Consider the following 24,623-nt stretch of genomic DNA (forward strand, 5'->3'; position numbering starts at 1 on the left):
ATGTATTACATATACAGAGCTACATGGTACTGGGCCTCAGTTCTTGAGGAGGTCACTGCATTGCTACTCCTCAAACAGATGCCTCCATTCAGAAGGGGCGAAAATGATGCTCTCGCAGAGGTTCTGTATGTGGGTGGCAGAAGCTTCACCGTGGGTGCTACGAAGCTCTGGAATACCCTCCCCATTTCCATCAGAAGTCTCCCTTATTTGATATCCTTCAGGAAAGCGCTTAAAACCTGGCAATTTAACGAATGGAGGCTCTAACTCGCTTCGGGACTGTTAGCGCCAAGACACCCGTCGCTTAATACATTTTAATAATATAATATAACATAACAAAGCAAGAATGAACAAGTGCTGGCAAGAGTGACATAAAGATCTCAATAAACAATGGGGTGACCCTGTGTCCCTCGGAACCTGGGTATAGTAAAGGTACAATGGTTCTGTCAGGTATAACCAAAATATTTCTTACAGATACAATTCAATTAAAGAACAAGTTATTTTCTGCACAGGTTGAATGTGAAAATGTTTTCATGGAACACACAATAAAGGCACAGTAACCACAATGAAATCGTTTTTTTTGTGGATATTAGGATATTTTATATAAATTACATCATTTATATGTACCCACATATAAGGATTTTTGTTGCATACACGGCTGCCAACAAGGTGAGAATTTACGGTGAATTGTGATCAAGTGACATGGTGTGATCAGTGACACAATAAGTACGTGATATGTACAAGGTGGCAAAAATATATACATGTTAGGAAGAGGCCAGTTTAAACAGAGACTCAATGCCCCTGCTGCTCTATTCAATTTCAATGTTTTGCGAGCAGGGCCTTGAACTGGACCGGAAGGTATCGTCGACGTTTCAACCCTATATGCACGCTATTATATTGTCAAGGTGGGTCTTCATCAGGACAGGAGTGGGGGAGAGGGATGGCAGCCTAAGGGTAACCAGAATGAGTCCTGGTTGTAGGCACATGTCAATGTAGATCGAGGGCCAGTCAATGTAAGTTTCGATGCAGATCTCGCGTTGAGCCAGAAAGGTGAATCAGAAATTACAAAGTCGGGTGATGTTACTCGTTTACGTCTGTAGAGTTAATGTTGATTACAAGTCCTGGAATCAAGCTCGCAGGCAGTGGAGACTCCTGCCGTATAACCGCATACATCTTTTTCAAGTTTAAAGCTGCCCTGATTTTCAAATGTGGGCCACATTTTTGGCTATCTGATGAGTTAATGGGGGGCACTTTTAATTTGGTGCCCGAGCCTATTTGCAGCCCTAGTCTGACCCTGGTACCAGTTGAGCTGCAGAGTCCTAAATCACTTGGAGGGGTTTCAGCATGTCCTTGGGTAATCTGAAATATGTGGCGTTATTATAACATAGGGCGGAAGAAATCAGTAATAGGATAATGGTTTTCCTGAAATCCCGTGAGTGAAGGAGGATTTTAGAGGTAGACTTAAGAATCGAAAAACAAACTGTCACAACTTTTTTGATACGAGACTTGAAAGTAAGATCCTGATCAAAAACAATTCAAAGGTTTCTTGTGTGAGGAAGTGGGGTGGATGGAGTTCCAATGAACGATGACCACAACGCATCATCCCAGGGGTCAGAAGGGACCACACAACAGTACCCGCATTTTATTGCATTCCAACTTTAGAAGGTGGGAGAACAGCCACTTTGAAATGGCAGACTTGGGGTTCTGGTTGACATCCTGAAAGACACATGGTCTGATTAAAGGCATGCCGTTCAATCAAGACTCATTTCTTATAGTTATCAGCTACACACAGCTTTAGCTGTCTGTGGGTAAATCTGTTGTTTCCATTAACTTTCATATAATTAGGGCTCCATGCTTTCCGTTTTTACAGATTTTCACAGATAAATGCAGACAGAAAACACTGTCTTTCCTGTCTGTGTTTATTTTTAAATGCGGAAAAATATAGTAATTTGCCTTCTTTTGTGTGACTCACCATGCTGAGATTAATGACTTTCAGGCCAATAGCTATACATAATGGCAGCACAGGAGCCACAAAACTCAATAAGATGTGCTTAAATTACTGAATATCTCAACGATATATGTGCTATTATAACATTTTTTTAATGCGGCTTTATTATTTTATTATTTTTGGCTGTGTAATGTGCTAAAAACCTGGCAGGCATCAAAGTATGAGTGCATGTTTATCTGTTAAATAAATGCAGAAATATACGAGTTGTCATCTTATTTGTTCACAAAACACAAAATAAACATGGATAAATACCAATAAGATGACCAAAAAATAAATATTGATCAATACAGACGGTAATGTTAAAAACATAAATACCATAAAACCGGAAGCCCTACATATAATTAAACATGGATTTTGGTCACCCCCTTGCTCGTGATTGAAAGGCTATCTTAGTTGTCTGCTCTTAGTTCAACAACTGTCAACCCTCTCTCTCCCCCAACCCCTTCTCCCCTCCATTCTTGTGTGTGTCCTGCCTAAGAATGTTTTGGTCTCAAGAGTGTTCTCATTGCATGAGTTGTAACCTTTCATGGCATAATGGAAGCAACCCTTTTTCGTTTAATTAGTTACTGAACACTAAATAGGATTGCTTGTGTTTCTCCTTGCACTCTTCCCTCTTTCTCTCTTCCTCCCCCAGGCTCCTTTCTATCCCGCTTTCATTTTAAAACATTTTTTTTTACTAGAGTCCTGCACCTGCAGAGTGCTCAGCGGCAGCCACGCCATTAAGGCGAAGGAGCGCCGCCCCCTGCCACTACCAGCGAATAAAACGACTATAAAACAGGTTTTAAACCAGTTTTATTATTATTATTTTTTTAATCCCCCTGGACCTTCCCCCAGGGCTCTGACGAGTCTTGGGGACGGGTTCAGGGAATGGCACTACTGGTGGGGGAGTGGTGAGCACTCCTTTCACTGAGAATGAGGTGTTTGGCCAGCCATCTCAGGCCGGCCAAACTCTCATGCGCACTGAATCTCTCTCCAGTCCCAGCTGTATTGCTGGGGCTGGAGAGAGCAGGCACAGGCTCCCAATCTGCCTGGGAGCGCAAGTTGTCGACGCTCAGGCCTGAGGTCTGAGCACCGAACCACTGCGCTCAGACCAATCACAACGCTGCAATGCAGCGTTGCGATTGGGTTAGGAGACCTTAGGGGAACCAGTCACAACGCTGCATGCAGCGTTGTCTTTGGCTTAGGGAGCCTGGCAGCCCAGGTGCTTCCCCTGTGTCAAAGAGAGGCGGCAGCTTGTGGCACGACCAACAGGTAAATTAAAAAAAATATATATATTTTCTACCATATTAACAGTATTTTCTTTGAAAGAACGTTTACATTTGTACGGACGAGACCAAACCATTGCCTCCATAACTGAAAGTTAGGCAGCCGCCTTACGGTACCACCACTAGATGGCGCCAAATTGCAAGAAAAGTACTGTTTATGGTTTATTATATGGAGTGCCCTGTCTCTAAGATGCTACTTCACCTGGAGCACCGTGTTATCTTGAACCCATTTTATACAGACTGCAGAGTGGAATTATAACCGTCCGGATGAGTCGGAACGGAAATGGTGACGCACACGCGTGAATTAAAGGATTATACCTAACAGAGAATAAGCGCGTATCATGTAAGGGTTTGTGATTGAGGTGGAAGGCAATGTCACTGGGGACACTTGCAAGTGTGGTATTTCTTTAATAGCAACAGAGACGCTAAGGGCGCTTCAGTTGCCGTTTAATACAATGGGCCTTTCTCAATTTCCTGCCTGAATGCGAGGAGGCCCTCTCTCCGAAGCCTTTGTTGGGAGACCAATTAGCCTTCACCCCGCTTGGTCTGTTAGGTGTCTATTGTGTTTGCCTGATGGGACATTTCAGGATCTGCCAAAAGCCTGCCCATTGACATGAAGAGAGCTGTGTGGATGAATGGCCACCGCTCAATAAAACCAAGACACTTTTATCTCAGGGTGCACTTGAGACGTTCTCGGACTTTTTGCGTGACACGCAAGCATGGATCTAAAGGACTGGGAAATGGGCAGGTCTCTAGATCCATACAGAGCTGGCATTGTGTTAAATTGTAGTTTTTTTCAATCCTTGGAACATTTCTTTCTGTTAAGGTGGCCAGGTTGTCAAAATGTAGAGAATATATTATGTGTAACTTGCAGGAATCGAACCCCTACATTCGCTGTGTACCGTCCGCTTTATTACCTTGGACTTTGTCGACATTCATAATTGTCATGAATAGGCAATGCTTCTGAACATCAGCATCTTACGTAAATTAGCATTTTGTGACCAAAGTGTGTGCTGTCTCAGCAGGTGACTCGTACCTTCCTAATATATTGTAACATTTATAATAACACACATCTCTGACAATGCGCCCTCGTTCCATTGGTCGACCCGCCATTGCACAATGTTAAAGTGTCATTCGACTTATACATTCAGAACATGCCCCTTCCCTGCTGTTTCTTTTTATAGTTAAAGACGTTTTATTGCATTTTTTTCTCATAAAGATATCAGAAAACGTTAACTATGTCGCCAATGTAGGCTTTCTTCACAAGGGAAGGTGAACAGGGTGGAAAGTTGAAAGGCGATGGAAGAAGAATAAGTTTCCGCCTTAGGATAAAGGAGTGTACATACTCCAACACTGCTTAGTTTTATGGCCACTGTATCGGGAATGAAGTGCATAAGGAGAGTGCAGTGAAGTACAATCGGGTCAGAGATCATGTAAGTCGGTGTGCAGACAGGTTAGGGATCAGTGCATGTTACATCAAGTTGGATAAAGTGGATTCTGTGATATTTTACCTACTTTTGACTGGGACATGTAAGGATTTTTGGGGCACCTGTTCGAAACAGCTTTGAATTTATGAATTATTTTAGGCTCTTTCATGCCCTACTCGGCCAGGTTACAGACAGTGCACAGGTACACTCGTCCAAATTCTAAATGTGTCACACCAGGGATGTGTGTTTGTAATACAGTAGCGGCTCACTAATATTACTGCAAATAATCTGTGAACCCTCTCATTTCCCATGTGTGAGGTCCTGTTTTGAGCTAAAAGACCCTTTTTTTGGATGTTGTATGAAACAAACACAATATTTTGCTGCAAAATGTCGGTAATAGACTCTCACCCATCACCTACATTAAAGGAAAATGCTATTTAAAAACAGCCTGTTTAAGAATTATTCAAGGTCTAGTTGTGGGTTGTGAACTGTTACTGTTATAGACATTCAAATAATGGGAATAACTTGCACAACTGTAATCTTCTGTTTGTCTATGCTGTTACTAATGAAAAATTAACATGTTTTAAAAAAAAAAAAATTAATCAAGATCATCAAGGCAAGACTGCAGAACAGAGCTGACTATCTGCGGGGCCCCTAAAAGGCTGGGGTCCTGGGAAAGAGCCCACTTTGCCTATGCCTTTAAACGTCTTTGACTTTTGAGTGTAACACGTAGCCACATTTGTGTCTATTAGTGTGTGTATTAAGTTCAAGACAGCATTGAACAAAGTACTGCAATTTCCCTATGCTGTGCTGGTGCATGAAATCCCAACCTACCCAAGTCTTGTACTCATCAGTAAATTCTTAATTGTAATGGAGGACTAGAAGCATCAAGACACTTATGTTGATTCACAGATCCAGAGGCGCAACTAGTGCCAAAATTTAGGGGCGGGGGGCTAAGAAAAAATTTCAGAGGAGGGGGCTAATTCTTCCTCCAATAGGCAGAGTGGAGATGCAGGGGCTCTTAGAAGGGGTGAAAAAACAACAAAGCCCCATTAACAAGCAAATGGTCTTTTATAGACCTGTGAGGTACTCAGGTGCGGCTGTGTGTGTGCCCGGCAAGCTGTCTCAGCCCAGGCTTCCGCACATGACGGGGCGGCTGAATCCCTTTGAGCCCAAGGGGCGTTGCGCACCTGCACAGATCTATTCTAAAACAGCGGTTCTTAGCCTTTTGACTTCTGTGGATCCCCAGTAATTCACTACTGGAAGCCGACTAAGTAAGCTGTGTCTATGATTTGAACCTCAAAACAATACAGAAACAAGTAAGCATCAAACAGGCACACAAATTATGGAATGTTTTCGTTAATTCAATAATAAAAACATATGCTAAATCAAAATTTGAATGAGAAAGATTTATCTTCCAAAATTTAGTTTAATCTCTAAAGGGCGTATTGATATGCTAGACTTCTATCCCAGTGCTTCAATTGAGACCATCAGCGGTCCATACTAGATTCTTTACGTTGTACATGTACTGCTCGCACGAATCAAGAGAAGGTTCATTTTTTTCTTCCATTTTCCAATTTCTTCACATTTACCGAGTATTCAATATTTTATGTATATGCACTTTTTCTGTCTGCTAATATTTAATTTTCCAGTCACTCGCAGACCTTCTGAGTAGGTGTCGCGAACGCTCAGGGTCTGCGAACTTCAGGTTAAGAACCACTGTTCTAAAGGATGAAAATGTACTCATCTTGGGAATCTTGTTATGACTTCAGCAGTGTTCGGACTTTTAGAGGATTCACAGAAATCACCCAGAGTAGATACCGAAATCTATTTAAGCAAAGGATTTCCTTCCCCTTAACTACACTTACTCATACGAATTGTATAGAGATTCGACAGACCTCGGGATCAAGTTTGTTGGAAAAATGCATTAGGTGGTAAATCCTCACTTTACTTTTCTTCTATCAGGAATGCCGAACTTTGCCATCTAATTTGCTTCAACCTTTTTAGAAAATATATATGTGAAAATGATGTGCAAATTCTTGGTGTTCAATAATTGTATACTAGCTGTAACTTTTGCCTCTGTCCCTTGAACATCCAGGGTCCACCCTTAATCCTCATCTTACTACCACTGAAAATCTACCGTACTGGTAAAATCCCACAGAGGATGAGTTCAGTTTTTCTGCACATCTGAACTGTGTGAACCAGAAAACGCACCAGAGTGGATTTTTTAAGCACTCATTAGGTCTCGCCTGACCCAGCGCATGCGCTGGTCTGGCGAGACTTATTGAGAGGGCTCCAAAAAGTGCTACCAGGCCAGCCCAGAGCTACAGTGCATGTGCGCGGGCGCGCGCGCTGCGTTTTACCGCAATTACTTTCACTTTCGCGGCCGCAAGGCCGCTTTGATGTTGATCGCAATCGCGATCACTTTAACTTTCGCGGCCTCAAGGCCCCTTGGCATAGCCAATAGGTCTCGATTTTGGGACCTTATAAGTATTTAGTTACGCAACTGTTGCATGGCTAAACACTTATAAGGTCCCAAAGGCGAGACCTATTGGCTATGCCAATGCTTGTTTTTAAATGTAGTGCAGAAAACTCTGAAACTGGCTTGAGAGTTCCTTACGCCTCTTCCTTATCTGAGACCAATACATTACTCAATGTACAGCTACACAATGAAGTATTTAAATAATCAAAAGGCTATATTGATACCTAATCTACTATATACTAAAGTCAACTTTTACAGAGACTAGTGGCAGGAGCGATGGAGTACCGAGAAAGCCTCCCCAGGGATGCCTCGAGGACAGACCCTGGGGCGTGGAGGTCGGGTTGGGCCTTTTAGGACGCCTGACTTTGTGGCACAACCGCAAGAACAGCCCCGGGGTACAGCATGCTGCCTCTGCCCTCCACTACCTGGCCTTGTACCCCTAGGGCCATCACCAGCTTGGGGATCCATCCAGGCCCAAGATCACCCCCCCCCATGAGAGCAACAGCACCCTGAAGGCCTTCCTGAGCAAGCACCGCAAGAACCCCAGCAAATGGCAAGAAGATTAATATATAATTGTCCAACCCTAATCGCTTCCTTCAAAATGGAATCTTGAGTAAATTTGCAACTTGTATATATGTAACTCTAACCACTAATATCTGTAGTAGGCATATGTACTTAATAACATTCTTATCTTATTTTAGAGTGTATTTGTTTGTATCTCTTATGTTATTCATGTACTCTGAAGTCCTTATGTAATGTAACTGGTTGTATAGTAAAGTGCTCTGACACTTTCGGGTAAAGTTTGCGCTATATAAAAATGCATAAATAAATAAACCAAACAAAAGCAAAACTCAGTTTTGCACATCTAGTGGGAATTGGGCCAAGCAACATGATAAAACATCCTCCAGCAAGCGTGTCGTTGCTTAAAATGATTCACATGGCTAAACCCCTTCGCTTTATGCTTGACAAGCTCAAGTTATACATGCTGAAATAATTGCTATAGCAAAAAAGTGCTTTGAGAATGCAAATCATGGTATATAGATTCTCTATCCTGACAGGACTCGTGCTATGCAGACAGCCCCAGTAATAGCAAGCCATACTGCGTTTAATCTGATCTCAGACACTAAGAAGTTTGACCAGATTACCCCTCTATTATAACCATGCTCAATGGCACTGTCTGCAAGCACAGTGTGTATTCAGATCTGCATGCATCATTTAAAAAATGCAGAGCCCCTGCACTCTTTACTTTCGGAGTAAGAATCTTGCATCATCGGGCGATTGGAGTCATCTTTTCAGTGATCTCTACCTTGACACCAGACGATGAAGCTGGACCTTCCCTTTATCTCTATCAAACTCTGGCTTCACCACTAAGACCTGGAACAAAATAGAGTAAGTTGGCTGAAAAATTGGCAAATAAGCAATTGAACGAATTCTTAGGGAAAGAAAATATTCTCCATCCTAAACAATCTGGTTTCAGACCTGGCCATTCGACAGAATCAGTGCTGCTCCACACATCAGAAACATTAAAATTGGCGTTAGATCAAGGTAGGGATGCAGTACTGGTTCTGTTGGATTTATCGGCAGCGTTTGACACTATCTCCCACGTTGTCTTGTTGGATAGATTGGAGACTTATGGCATTACCAACAAGGTATTATCCTGGTTGACATCTTTCTTAGGAAATAGACGTAGTATTGTCACCCTCGGCCACTACAAGTCGGCAGAAAAACTGAGTCTGTCAGGGGTCCCCCAGGGCTCCTCTCTAAGCCCCACACTTTTCAATCTATATATGACCCCGCTACTCACTCTGATCGACTCATTTGAGGTTGAGGCTATTACATATGCAGATGACACTCAGATCATCCTTACCTTAGATAAATATTCCACCAATTCCGGGGAAAAATTCTATCACTGCCTAACGGCAGTTATGAATTGGATGAAGGAGAACCATCTAAAATGTAATAGCCAAAAAAACGAAATTATGTTGTTTGGAAAAACTAATCTTTTCTCACCTAGTCAGTGGTTGCCTGAAAATATGGTTCCTCCACCAAACATTGCGGGCTCGGCTCGGAATTTAGGAATTGTATTTGATCATTCTTTATCCTTCCATAGACAAGCATCAGCAGGCGTGTTTTTATACTATAAAAACTTTGAGAAAGTTTCTGGACCTATTGCCTGTTCATGCTAGGAAGGCAGTTGCAGTGGCGCTAGTGCTTTCACGCCTGGACTACTGCAACAGCCTGTATGCGGGTGTAAACAAATCCATCGTAAAAAAGTTACAAGTGGTCCAGAACACAGCTGCCAGGATGGTGCTTAGGCTTCCTCGGAGAGCCTACTCTTCGTCAGCACTTCAATGTCTACATTGGTTGCCCATACATAAAAGAATTCTGTTTAAAATCTTAACTATCATCTACAAAACTACTAAAGCACTAGGGCCATTCTATCTTAGAACTCGAATTCAGCCTTACACCACACAACGCTCTCTTCGGTCATCATCTGGACACTTTCTGATAGTCCCCCGTTATCGACTGAAAACAAAAGGTGGCAAAACTTTAGCGGTTCTTGGGACAAAGGCCTGGAACAGGTTGCCGGCTCAGCTGAGACTAGCTCAATCAGAATGTCTTTTTAGAAAGCTCTTAAAAACCTGGATTTTTTCCATCAATGATAGTGTCGTGTTTTCTCTGCTATCATGCTAATCACCTCTATCTGTCTCTCTGTCCTTTGTTTCGGTCTGACAGCGCCAAGATGCTCCTTGGAGTGGACGTAGCGCTCTATAAATAAACTCATTCATTCATTCATTCAAAATATCCATTAAGATCTAGCAAAACCCCTCTGATACCTGTCCTAGAGCTTGTCTGAAAACTCACCACCTGCTTTGAGACCAATACCCACCCTATATAACCTCATATTCCATAATCTCCTTCACCCCTCTTAAGAGGAGTGTTGGGTCCACACAATCAGACTCATGGTAAATTCTGTATACTTTTGACATGTCGACTGTCAAAAAACGACCTCCATTTTGAATAGTATTAATCTGTTGGTACTTTTCATGTAACATTTGATGCACAAAATGTTCAGCCGTTGAAGTCCTATGTGAAACACTGTGATATTCGATATTTTCACTCACAAATGCCACCTATGAGAAATGGGATTATTAGTTGGGGTAGTTGTGGAACCTCATCAAGTAATAACGTCACAATTTTGTATGAGTTCAAATTAGGTTACCTTAATTTAAACCATAGCTCAGACCTGGATGTCTGTGGCACAGAGCAGCCAGGCTTAATTCAAAGGAAAACACGTGTAAAGCATCTATCAGTAGTTAAACAAGTAAAAAGTAAGTAACCTGACACATTAAAAATCACACTCCAGTTTATAACAAGCATTGGCATGGCCAATAGGTTTCGCCTTTGGGACCTTATAAGTGTTTAGCGAGAGCTATTGCCTTTGCCAGTGTGTTTAAGCTATGGTGTAGCGTAGTGTGTCTGCTGTTACAAAGAGATCTCCGCACCAGGGGCATAAACCGCTGAGCTATCTCAGCAGTCAAGTGGACCTGCAGAGTTCAAACAGACGGAGAGCTAGAGATCAGAGCAGCAGGTGCGTTAACACCGAGAACTATCTCTAGGGCTGGAGCATGTGGCATGGAGCTCTCTGCAGGAGGCGCATGAACCGACCCAGCTAGGTTACTTACAGGGACCTCGGCACGCTATTGCGCATGCGTGTTACCCAATGAGCCCCCTCTGCCGTAGGTGCATTAACCAACTGAGTCAGCTTACTGGGAACTGTGCAAACACAGGTCTCTGCTACAGGTGCAGTAACCGAGTGAGCTGTCTTATTCCGATCTGACATGTGGCCCGTAGGATACACTTCCCTGTTGGTTACACCCATCTCCCAGCAGGCTGCTGTGCCCAACCAGCTCTCTTACTCCAAGATAGGACCCGGGCCGGGTAGGCAAAGCCGGACCCATTAGAGGCCCGGGCAAAACGCCATCCGGCAGCGGAGGCCCTCCCCCGTCCGCCCTCCTCCTACATTAACATATGGGCTAGGCCAACGGTGGCCAGGATTGGCCCCATCGGCGGGGACAAGCCCCCCCCCAATCAGGGGGCGAGCATAGGGGCCAGGGGGGGGGGATAAAAGGGGGACGCAGGGCCCTGTTGGAGTCACGCATCCCCCCCCCGGGCCTTGGACAAAGGAAGAAGAAATGGCAGGGGCATACCTGGAGGCGACCGTCGGGCTTTTGTTTGGCGCCGAAAACCAGCGCGGCAAGGACTCTGCAGGCTCCAGCGAATGTCCAGCCCACGCTTGCCAAGCGACGGCGAATCCAAAGCGCGGGGGAACCCGTGAGCGAGCACGGACCGGCGTCGGCGATCCTTCAGCGGCGGAAGAAAGGGGCAGCGTGCACAGGAAGCCACCACCCCCGCCAGCGGGGTCCAAGCGAAAGGGGGCCGAGGTATCCGGTTTCCCTCCAGCGGCAGCCAGCCACAGTTTCCCTCCAGCGGGCGTCCACAGTGCGGCGCAGGGAACCCCCCCACCTTCGCCTTTCCCAGGGGAGCGAGGCGAGGCATCCGGCCTCCAAGTACCTTCGGCTGCGCACGACGACGCCTACGACGCGGTGCCGGAAAAGCACGAGAGGAGGGGAGCTGCCACCGCCGTAAACTACTTGGTGGCAGTGAACAGCCCAGCTTAAAGCACTGGCAGGGGGAAGATCGCCCTTGCAAGGGGCCGAGGCATCCGGTTTCCCTCCAGCGGCAGCCAGCCACAGCTTCCCCCCAGCGGGCGTCCACAGTGCAGCACAGAACTTAGGTACAGCGACCGTCTCCACCGTCAGGACCCAGGCAAAGGAGGATCCCAGCCAAACAGGGAACCCAGCTACAACAGGTTGCATGCCCCCGCCCCCGCCGGGGCATGGAAGGCTGGGACGGAAGGGTCACGCAGGCACGACCCTCAGATCCCCAGGCAGTGTGACGAGGCTCACAGAAGGACGTGCAAGGACCGGGACTGGGCGACAGCAACCGACGAAGGAACTGGCCAGAGCAGCTGTCACAAGAGGGCAGCGATCCATGCAGCGACTAGGTGCACCGGAGGGCCTCTCAGCACACCGCCACGACCCAGAAGGCATGACGAGAGTGGCCCACACCAGCAGATGACCGCGGAATTAGGGGAGGTGTGACACGGCAGGGGCAGGGGGAGCTGGGACGCCACTGGGTGATCAGCTGCCTTTCTCACCCCCGGCCGGCAATTTCGGTCGGCGCCGGAGTCGCAGAGCGATGCGAAGTTCCCAGGGTGCCTGGGGGGAATGCTGATGATGCATCAGGAGCAGCAGCGGCGACCTCGGGCCGGTGGGAAGAACAAGGGTCGGAGCCGACATCCCACGGCTGCAGAACAGGAGTGCTCGGTAAGCATCAGCTCTGCAGGGGCACCATTACGTAGGCTAAAAAGTCTGGGGTGCGATATTAATCTTGCCTGCTATGTCTGGGGGGGGGTTTGGCAAGCAGCTGGGTTATTGCCTTGATATTGGTAGCGAGACTCGAATGAGAAGTTGCTAGGCCCGTCCGCACACGCAGAGGTCAGAGAGCCCGGCGCAATGAAGCTAGGGTTATCGCTTTTCCATGGTAGACGATGTATGACTTAAAGCAGCGCCAGGTTAGCTAGCGCTCTGCCATCCAGGAAGGCGTGCGTAGCTGGTAGAAGGCACCTGAGCAGCAATTAACTCCGGTACAGAGTCAAGAGCAGGAAAACAGACCCCCCCCCCAGCAGTGGTCCCCCACCCCCTGTTTTATCCATTCATAGGCACTTGCTTCAGGAGGCAAGCTCGCGGGTGGATGCGTAAAATTGGGCAGAGGAGTCACCTTTAAAGAACAAAGAATAAGAATAATAATTTAATGGAATACCATTGTGTAAGTTAAATATTACACAATATTACACATTGTGCGGGAAGACATCGGAGGAAAAATGCACTTCACGGAAGGTGTCGATTATTAGATCTCTAAACGCTCGAAACTCGTAGGTCTGCCTTGACACTGTTACCTCCCTGCAGGCTGTGGGCTCGAGATGGAGATCAGTGTTCGAGCCTCAGTTTCGGTTCAATAGGTTGTAAAGAGTAGTACATTTTCAGAGTGGTACGGCTTACTTTCAAATACTTTGCAAAGTGGCGAATATCGCGCTGGCCCATAGAAAGCCCACCTTTCAGAGGATCAGCTAGAGCTAAAAGCCCTGGGAGCAAGTACACCACGAGGGTTGGTGACCTTGGAAGAATGATAAATGTGACCAAATGCTCCTGCAGGCAATAGAGGATTGACTATTTGTTTATAGATGCGAGGTGTAGCGCGCAGAATGGGGCGGATCGAATGAAACGGTGTGTGGACGCTCGCGTAGCGAAATAGTTGCAAAAATGTAGAGCCCAGTTACTACACATAGGAGCAACCCAGTGAGAGCGGGTAGAACATTGTTTACCCATTACACGAGCACAAAGTTTGGTGAAGTCATACCTCGGTTGGGTAATGGCTGTGCTATCCACAACAGTGGAACAGAAAAGTAAAGAAAGGACTTTGTCAAGTTAAATTGGAAGTAAATGCAATTAAAGAGAATAAAACGGGTGGCAGTACGCGACTAGTTTAACTGTACACTGCCAGCCTGGGAGTGTGACCCGAAAACACCATGTTCTGAGAACTGAGCAGAGTGTAGGGGGCCTATTTCGTGGACTAAGCAGGGTCAGGTCTGGTTAGGACCGAGATGGGAGAGACCGCCGCGTAATACCAAGCGCTGTGAGCTCACACAGCATGCCCATGGGCGCGTAGCATTGTCAATAACTCTCCACAAGTTACCTGATTGGTGATAGCAAACGCCGATCATTCGCTAAAAAAAAAAAAAAAAAAAAAAAAAAAAAACAGGAAAGATAAACTGTGTGGCTTATCGGTGCCGTGCTAAACAAACTGCAGCGACAATAAATAAGGGGATTAGAAAACATCCTGCAGACCTGCGGATAGTAATATGGAGTAAGGAAGCTGAGGGACCTCTCAAAGATGGTACAGCTGAGGTAGCTAGGAATTAAATAAACGAAGGCGAAGGGGAAAAGGACTAGGTCAGTTATTGAGATCACGTTCACTGCAAGGCGCAACTCTCTTCAAGGGATGGGATATTATACACATAGTTACACAAAATCCCTGTTTGACCTATACCGCTAAGATGGCGCGCATCAGTTTTAAAAAAAAAAAAAAAAAAAAAAAAAAAAAAAAAAATTGTACTGGGTGGTGATACGAGGGGTGAGAAGCATGCACGCAAACCAGAGAAGGAGAGAGGCATGTTACACAAAGTCCTGAGTACACAGAGGCCTACGAAGGTTATTTTATTTGACTGTTTTCTAACATGGTCATCAGAACCACCGAGGGGCCAGAGAGAATTGTAAGTGAGTGGGTATAGGTGCAGAGCAGTGCTGGATTACGTAACATGGGAGATTGCCCTGCGTACAGCAAGTAGAGGGAATGAAAGAGAGACGGCATGGAAGCCTGCACAGAAGCGGGCACAATGTTGCTCCTAGAATGGCAATCGAAGAGAGGCATTTAACCCTCGGACTAGTAAGCAACCCCGCAGAGACAAGAGTCCACAGCGAACTCTTTCGGAGCCGGGGGAAACGAAAAAAAAAAAAAAAAAAAAAAAAAAAAAAACAAAAAAAAAAAAAAAAAACAAAAAAAAAAAAAAAAAAAAAATTATGTGCATGACAGTAAAAGTGATAGTGGCGCGCAGAGATCTGACTACCCAAGTCTCGTCGGTCGGCGACCTAGTTGGCACGCATACGAACCAGTTCAACAAGTGTAGGTAGGTGGGAGGAAACGGCCTTGCGCATAGGGGTTGGGGATTTCTGTTAAGGACTGATGGCTTTGCTAAATGGGGAAAAGCGAATGCTACACTTTACTTAGTTTACAACCACCAGCCAAAAGCGCACTTCGGCACGGAGGAAGCGATGAGTTGCTGCAAAGTGAAGGAGAAGCAGGCTAGGGTTGCGCAGCAAGAATCAGAAGGGGAAGGGTCACTCCATCTTAGTTCTTACCCAGCACCTGCAGCGTGTGATGTTCTGCTGCAACCATTGACGGTCCCGAAAGAAGCGTAGTTGTGTTAAAACCCCAAGTTAGAGCAACGGATCTAACAAATTCATTTATTTGTTTGCAAAGTTTTATCTGGCGCTGGCTGGGCCCGAAGGGGTCGGAGCACTTTACATAATGATCAGCGAGTTACAGGTTACATAGTTACATCAATTACAGGAACCAAGTATAGGCATGGTATGGATAGGTGATGGTCTGAAATTGGCTAAATGGCAATAACTAAGTCGCTTAAATAGGAAATATTTAACAAAGCTGCACATCCGGGAGTTAACTAGTTCATCAGGGCTAAATGAAGGCCAGGTCAGCTGGCAGAGTCGCGAATAAACACAGTTGGAAAACAGCAACTTCATTGATAGATAGGAACAAGGATGCTACTGATAACCCACAAGCAAGGAATTAAACCGGGTCAGGGGCAGCAGGCTTGCTGACAGTAGGCACTTTCCAAGCAAATCTTTTATTCATCCGGGCGTCTGCTGCAGCTTAGCCCCTTCACCGCGGCGGGAATTCTGCCGCGGCGCTGGGGGGGGGGGTGTGGGGGAACAGCGGCAGGCGCCGTGGTCGTGGCCGCTCCGGCATGGGTCACGGTTCGTGGCTCGTGGCGGGGTGGTTCCGGCACGAGCAAGGAAGGGGTGGAGTTAGCTGCATGGTCTCAGTGGAAGATAAACAGACAGGGAGAGGTTGGCAGTAAAACATGCCTTCACCCATGGACAAAGGAGACCAGCCTCCTGCGTCCACTGCCTAATTTGCAATAATTGTAGGGGTACTAGAGCAGAGGGGTTTCTCTGACGGTAGGGCAAGGCAGGGGGTCGTTTGGGGGGGAGCTCCCTCTGATCGATAAACCATAGGGAGCGTGGCGGAGCTAACCTAACTAAATTAGCAAACGAGAGGGAAGAACTCACTAGAAGATAGATGGGAGGCTCTCACAGTGTCCTTGGGATGCCGCACGGCAGGGGCACTGGGGGAGCCAGAGGGCGGCACGCCGCCAGCAAAGACTAGAGATAATGCTCTCCCATGACCCTGGGATGCCTCACGGCAGGGTTTCAGAAGGAGACAAAAGCAAAGGACCCAGTCGCAAGAAAATAGAGTAGTTGCTCAAGAAAGGTCCTTGGGATGCCATCCGGCAGGGACCTCTGGGTGAAGGGAGGGCCCACGAAAGGGTAAAGGGCGAGCGGGACGGCGCTTGCGGCCCAGACAGGTCCAAACGGAGACCTGCCAAATCGGTAGCAAGCTGAAGCCTAGACCCATAATCAGAAAACCCAAAGAAGGGTTCCCTCCCCTCCCTGGTGATTGATAGAGCTGGGTCAAGAATACTAATAATGCAACATGTACCTAGACATGAACAATGTGATGCAAAGGTATAAACTGTTATTATGCGAATAAACTGCGACCTTTTCAGGCACCCAAGAAAGTTGTCAGTGGTGATTTAAGGTAGCAGAGCGCAGTTGGATGGAATGAGGGGGGAGCGGGGAAGGGAGACTCGCCGCCTGGAGGGGGTTAGGACCCGGGCCGGGTAGGCAAAGCCGGACCCATTAGAGGCCCGGGCAAAACGCCATCCGGCAGCGGAGGCCCTCCCCCGTCCGCCCTCCTCCTACATTAACATATGGGCTAGGCCAACGGTGGCCAGGATTGGCCCCATCGGCGGGGACAAGCCCCCCCCCAATCAGGGGGCGAGCATAGGGGCCAGGGGGGGGGGATAAAAGGGGGACGCAGGGCCCTGTTGGAGTCACGCATCCCCCCCCCGGGCCTTGGACAAAGGAAGAAGAAACCCACCCACCCACACCTAGGAGTCGGGCGTCGCAGCCGCATGGTGGAGGGTAGCGGAGCTAACCTAACTAAATTAGCAAACGAGAGGGAAGAACTCACTAGAAGATAGATGGGAGGCTCTCACAGTGTCCTTGGGATGCCGCACGGCAGGGGCACTGGGGGAGCCAGAGGGCGGCACGCCGCCAGCAAAGACTAGAGATAATGCTCTCCCATGACCCTGGGATGCCTCACGGCAGGGTTTCAGAAGGAGACAAAAGCAAAGGACCCAGTCGCAAGAAAATAGAGTAGTTGCTCAAGAAAGGTCCTTGGGATGCCATCCGGCAGGGACCTCTGGGTGAAGGGAGGGCCCACGAAAGGGTAAAGGGCGAGCGGGACGGCGCTTGCGGCCCAGACAGGTCCAAACGGAGACCTGCCAAATCGGTAGCAAGCTGAAGCCTAGACCCATAATCAGAAAACCCAAAGAAGGGTTCCCTCCCCTCCCTGGTGATTGATAGAGCTGGGTCAAGAATACTAATAATGCAACATGTACCTAGACATGAACAATGTGATGCAAAGGTATAAACTGTTATTATGCGAATAAACTGCGACCTTTTCAGGCACCCAAGAAAGTTGTCAGTGGTGATTTAAGGTAGCAGAGCGCAGTTGGATGGAATGAGGGGGGAGCGGGGAAGGGAGACTCGCCGCCTGGAGGGGGTTACACTCTGATCTCTCCCACAGGCGCTTTGAGCCGCTGAGCTGTATTACTACTGGTGGAGCCTGTGACCAAGCGCCTCTTGCACACAGATCTGAAATAGGCGCTACATTCACCGAGGCAGCATACGCCGATCTCTGCCACAGGCGCTTTGAGCCACTGAGCTGTCTCACTAGTGCTGAAGTCTGTGACCATCCACTGAGGCAGCCTCCCAGGCCCAGGATAGACTGAGCTGCAGGGAGGGAGTGAGCCCGCTTCTCGAGGGCTGACGCTTCCGGGTTTGAAACCTTGGGTGAGAATTAGTTCAGTGCATAAAGAAGGGGAAAAAATGAAGATTACAGATCAGGCGCGGTGCCGGAGAGAGGCCACGTCACTTCCGTTTTTGGGTCTGGCATCGAGGCAACTTTAGCTGCCTCACCAGCTCCATGTAATACAAAAATCATAAATCATGCATACACATATAGAGACGTAGAGGGGTTTTAGGTTAGTCCTCTTCAACAATTGGTCTGTTCACCTGTCTTCCATATTTCTGCTTTCACCCACCACGGTGTACAGCGTGGGACTCTGGGTCAGCCGATATCAGCTATTGGCTCTCTTTCACTGGGATTGTTGGTATTTTTTCTTGATTGTGTGCAGACATCTATCTAGAAATGAAGAATTGGTGAGCCAGGACTTTACTTTGCTAAGGCTTTTTTATTTCTATTCCTTATCCTTTGTTATCACCCTCGTTATTCAAAATGTGTTTTCTTGTGAGTAATTCAAATCCAATAGCACAAAACTAAAAAAAATATATATATTTTTTTATATTTTAACTTTTATTGCAAGCATCCTGCTGCTTGTATATGTGGCAGCATTTTTTCTCTTGTGTTCTTTTTATGGCTTATACTAGCAAGATATATATATTTTTTAAACATGAAATATCAGTTTGCAAAAGCCAAGCCTACTGGTTATGCCGATGCTTATTTTTACTGCCTCGACATTTGTTTTGCAATTTTATATAACACGGACTAGGGCCAGGGGCATTAGAATGGTTTACACTGCATCAGTTTACCTCACACAAAGTCACATTCATTTTTTAATGCATATATATTGTTTTAAATTTATAGGCACGGGTAGATGAAGTGCTTTACCCAGAAACCCCATATGGGGAGCTGTGGCAGGTCTGTTGCCTGGCTCCCTGATACCAAATCAGCTGCTCTGTCTGTTAGACCACATCTCAAAGTCTGCAACCAGAATTTCGCTTCACAACCTGCTCGCGAGGAGGCACCTGCTTACAATCACGTAGTAATTCGGTGACAAATGTTGACAAATAGTGGGGTTCAGTTTCAGGCGCAGGTGGCTTGCCTGTTGCTGGGTGCTCAGACATTCTGTGAGATTGTGTGTATGTGGCGATCACTTCGGGGCCAATGAACACCGCCATGATGGCGGCACTGAAAAGTGTACATCAAGTGGCCAGCGAGATACAATAGCTGGAGCAGTCAAAGCTCCTCACCGCTCCCCACATAACCGTAGGCACGCAGCACCGTCCCACGGAGTGAGTGCGGATGACGTGCGAGCAGCCCATAATCAGCCAAAAAGAGCGCCAAGTGTGAGGGTCCGAGCATACATTGGGTCTAAATTGTCTAATAAGCGGTCTTTTCCCCAAGCGGCCAAATTGCCTTTTAGATCTGCATTTCCAACATCAGTGGAGATAACGACTCATGGGGGGTAAACAAACTGCTGTAAATGTAATAACACAACTCCAGCCCTTTAACTCGAGGCTTCGACCTTATCGCCTGGAAAGAGCACGTCGTTCCACCAACGCTCTCTGGTTGTAGTTCCTCGATGTAAACGATCAAAGAGAGGCGCTTCCTCTTTCACCTCCCTGGCTGCACGAGCTTGGAATAGCTTTCTATTCAAGCTCCGGGACACTTCAGGATTAATTCAATTTTCGAAAAGCTTTGAAAACTTTTTTGTTTATTCTACATGACGATTGAGAAGTCACTCTTTATGGCCAATCTGTTCAGTGCCAGGACACTCTTTGAGTAGCCATTGTCTACACAAGTCCTATTATTCTTTCATTCATCCATTCAATTCAGTAATTCGAACTGCACTGCTCAAACCCTTAACAAGGAAAACATGTAATAAATGCTTGAGAAACTGACTGTTTTTTCATTGGCAGGGTGCTTGTAGGATCCAGCAAACAACAGTAGTGGACTGTAATATCTTTTTACTTTGCGTAAATGTGATTACCTTAAGAGATTACTTAAGTGTTAGGATATGCAAGTCCTGTTATTAACCAGGGGTGTGAGTGAAGGTGCGTGAGCATTTTATACGGTGTCGGAGGTAAGAACATCAAGTAGAAAAGCCTAGTAGTTTGTATACACTCTTTTTCGAGAGCAGGTAGTTGTGCTGGACGGCATGGACCGAAGATGTTTGTAAACTGCATGATGTGTATCCTCGGAGGTGATCTCCGTGGTTCCTAAATTCGACTAAGCCTGAACTTCTCTTGTGAAAGAACCGTCCACCATGAGAGAGTTTGGGACACATCGCCCAATCGACGAACGCCTACTCAACCTAGTGCCTAATCAGCGAGTAAAAACGCGAGACGCGCTCCCTGAACACCCCCTAAATGGTACGCCCAGTGGCATAGGCAGCGCTGAAAGAGCTCACAGCCTGAGACAACCTGGGGGCCACACTGATTCAGCGCCTCGCGGCTCTCCATTGGACCATAAGTGAAATCGGCAGCCTGCGCCTGCCGTGAGAGTCATAGTAGTGTTTGTAAACACTCACTGGCGCACACGGTCATGCTAGCACTGGTAACATCTACCCAGAGCAGCAGGAGCTCTCTTCCCTGTGACTTCCTTTACCTCCGCTGCTCATTCGTCCATAAAGAGGTCCCGTGCTCTCGCGGCAACGGGCATCCCTTTAAAACCAAAGGCAGGCACTGGTAGTAGCCTACGCAACACGGCATATCCACTGTGTGATGCAATAAAAACAACGGGCAGGTGCAGCAGGCACACAGATGCTGGGGAGGGCAGCCCAGAGCCTGGCGTACAGGCACAGCATGCACAGCACCAGCCCCGCATTGCTGCCTGCACGCTGTCAAAGTATCATTTCCAGGAGACACAAACTTCTGCTTTACACTGTCATCAGAGCACAGCACCCTGGCATTATTTAGTGCACGTATCTCTTCAAAAGCCTCAATCTTTACTTCAAATTTGTCACAGATGATACATTTTCACATAGGAGCAGCGCCGCCAAAACAGTCAATTTACAGCTTCAGGGGTGAACCTCTCGTTTTCATTCTAATTCTAAGTTACTGTATACCAGTGCATTTAAAGTTGTGACTGATGCACATAAAAATTAGAGCATGTTTTATAGAGCCGTTGGTCTCTGTTATCCAAAAGATTACGTGTTAAGAGATACCCTAGAACTAGAAGGAAACTACGAACTGTACAGAACTGGATAAAACGGAATAACGTGTGAGCAATGGCCTGGAGGTCGATGGAGACCTAAGAGGTCAAGCCGCCCTACAGGCTCTGGTGACCATCCCAACACAATGTGGTAAGAGAGACATTCTAACAGCTGGCACACGTGTAATCACAGAGGTGGCCTGGATTGGTCTGCTTCGTTTGTATAAAGTATACTTGTGCAGAACCTCCTGCTGAAGATGCTGAAACCGTAGTTACTGGAAATATTCACAACAATCAGCATAACAAGCGCTCGCCATCTGTTTTCACTCAGCCGTGTTTATATTTGCATCGCGCTTTCACTTTCCCTTTAAGTGAAAGCGCCATGCAAAAATAAACACGGGGTGAGTGAAAACAGATGGCCCCCATAAAGTTAAGAAATTGCTTTGCGACAGCAGCGAAGCAGACGACCCTGGCCGGATTGGCCGGACTAAAGGGAGAAAGGGCAGTGGCCTAAAAACCTCATTTCCAATGACAGGCCACCGTTTAGCATAAACGGTGACGCCAGCCAATGAAAATGAGGGGCGGGACTTCAAGTTCCCTTCTCAACTCTACTCTCTTATAATATCTCTCGCCCAGCGAGCAGCGCTTTGCGCTGCAACGCCAGGCGAGACATAAAAATTGCGTATATTTTTTATCTTTAGACACCAAAAATGAGACCACCCTAATGAAGGGAACAGGAGTTATGATTTTTAAGGTTTCAATAAATCACTGCTTTTCACTAGTAGCAGTAGTCTATGAGCCTTGAAAGCAAGTGTCCCACCCAAAGACGAAGTATCACACCGGCGCGATGTAGAGCTGGTCGTATGCATAGACCAGTTTGGCCCCGGTCAAACTTTGATCTTTGCACTTAACGTTTTCTAGTTCTTAGCTGATGGGACTTGTCAGTGTGGTCCTCCACAGCTTGGATCTGGCTTTGAGCTCAACATCAGCAGACGGGCCAAGCCCAGCAGTCTGGTATGAGCCTTTGTTCTAGACAGGAGTTCAAGGCTATCTGTAAACCAGCAAAACATTTCAGGTGGTGAAATCTGCAGTCAGTGGCCCAGGGAGTCTTTGGTGACGATTGGAGAGTTGAGTAGTGGTAGTGTGTTGGCTTCTGGTTTCTTTCAATGACTGTTACTTGTGAGCTTTAGGCTAACAAGTTGCAGTTTTTTGCAGGAGAAAGTGTAACCTCTAGCACCAGCCAGTGGTATAGGACCTGGAGGGCTCCTCTCGGGGGGGAAAAAGACTTGATCTTCCGGGCTTTACCAGCATGGTCAAAGGCACGACCAGTTGCAGCTGGGCACTGTGCAGGTGTAGGGCTTCTTTAGCTTTTATGTTCGTGGAGCTTAACAGGAAGCTTGCACACTTGGAATCAATTTAGCCAGTCCTTGACACAAGTGGGAGCCAGTCTAACCTGTGGCTTCTCTTTATGACTTTATCAACAGTAGCAGTTCTCTTTTTCTGAGGTCCTGCCTTTGGTTCAACTGGTGCAATCCTTTTTGGTCCTGCCTTTGGTTCAGCTGGTGCAATCCTTTTTGGTGCAACTGTACTCTCTGAAGTCACAGAAACAGAAGGTGCAGTCCTTTTTCTGTTCTTTCCAAGTCCTGTACTGTTCTGAGGCTGGTGCCACATTTATGGCAGTTTTGAGTTTATGAATGGGGCAGGACTTCCTAGCCTATGAGGTAAAAATTCCTATGGGCAACCCTACCCATTCTTATTACTTCCTGTGGGATTGGCACTAAACAATTCCACAATGTATCTGTCTGCCTAGATCCAAGATGTCAGAACCCTCCCTCTCTTGGCCAGAGCTATGGGCACACCCCTGAGGTGTGTCCAGTGTGTTAAGCAACTCTTCTTGGAGAAATGATTCTGCAACAATTTTTCCCCCTCTGGGAGAGATGCCAGCCTGTCTTCCTAAACAAAGGAGATGGTAGACTAAAGTGTGACTCGCATTTGCTGGTGACTGGCAGCTGGACCTTTGAAGCTTGGCTATCTGTGACTTAAGCCCTCTGGCCTTCCAGTCAGGAGGAGGGTACACCTCCTCCCACCAACAGGCCTTTTTTTCTCCATTCCCAGGAGCAATTCACACCTCTTGGCAGAAGGCAGCAGGCAGTCCCAGGTGACAATTGCCGTAGTTAATCCGAAATGTATGCTAGAAGCTTTGGGCCAGAAAGTGTTTACTCTCTAAAGCCACCTTTACATTAAAAGTTACCTTAAATCCTATTTTAGCACTATGTCAGGCTTAATTTAAGAATTAATTTGATACGATGAAGTATTATATGTGGTGGTCCCAAGTGGAAGTTAGCACATAGCGATTGGGTTAGTATAACCCCCAGGTTAGCCAATGGGCTACCCACCTTGCTACAGTGATAACAACAATGACGAGTTATCACTTTAGGACTTGTAAAACATAAAAGTAACATGTCTTTCTTTTTAATACTTAGCACCCTGCCATTTGGGTTTCTAAGGCTTTCCACAGAGGTTACATATAAATATTAAACATATAAGTTCTTGTCTTGGCAAGAGGGTTTATTTTGCCATGTCGAGCTGGCACTTTAAAAGTTGCCCAACGAGGATGCAGTAGCAGACCTATAGATTTGCTTTTACTTTGACTCTGCAGTTGTGGCACAATCAGTGCTGCAGTCCACTAATGACATTTAACATACAAGCCCTGGGTACACCGGGTACCATATGCTGGGACTTAAAGGTAAGTTAAAGGTGTCAATAGCAAATACCTTTCAGGGGTCTGAGCACATACAGTGGGGCCTGGTCAGCAGGGCCCAGTGCATTCCTGAGTTTAAAAAACAAGCATTGGCATAGCCAATAGGTCTCACCTTTGTGACCTTATAAGTGTTTAGCTATGAAACAGTTGCATAACTAAATACTTATAAGGTCCCAAAAGCGAGACCTATTGGCTATGCAAAGCGGGCGCGAAAGTCAAAGTGATCGCGATCACGATCAAACATCAAAGCGGCCGTGCGGCCGCGAAAGTGAAAGTAATCGCGGTAAAGCACGGGGCGCGCGCTCGGGCACATGCACTGTAGCTCTAGGCTGGCCTGGTAGCACTTTTTGGAGCCCTCTCAATAAGTCTCGCCAGACCAGCGCATGCGCTGGTTCAGGCGAGACCTAAACAGCAGCATCAGTCCAAACATTTGTGGGGCGATCATAAAAAAAGAGGCATTTCCTTACATCACTTTATATAGTCTTGACAAGCATTGTAGTGAGTACCCACTTAATAATACTGTGGCAATACAAGGACACCTTCTCTTTTATCTTGTTCTTATTGTGTATATATCCCGCCTCCTGCATGGAATGGTTATGTGCATCCAGAATTCTCCTAAAACGACCTTCTGATAGTCTTTGAGTCAAGCTTCTTTTGTCATGTCACTTCAAGGGCCGCTAGTCTAGACAAGCTTGTTGCAGTTAAGTTTTCTTTTGTGTATAATTCTTATGCCCTTGAG

General features: G+C 46.7%; 1 protein-coding gene across 6 annotated transcripts in view; it reads left to right on the top strand.

The window, feature by feature from the left end:
* Positions 1-24,623, top strand: part of MID1 (midline 1) — a 635,531-nt gene that overhangs the window by 459,472 nt on the left and 151,436 nt on the right. The gene's annotated exons all lie outside the window — the stretch shown is intronic.

The sequence above is a fragment of the Triturus cristatus genome, chromosome 8 (assembly GCF_964204655.1).
Source record: "Triturus cristatus chromosome 8, aTriCri1.1, whole genome shotgun sequence".
NCBI classification, from domain to species: Eukaryota; Metazoa; Chordata; class Amphibia; order Caudata; family Salamandridae; genus Triturus; species Triturus cristatus.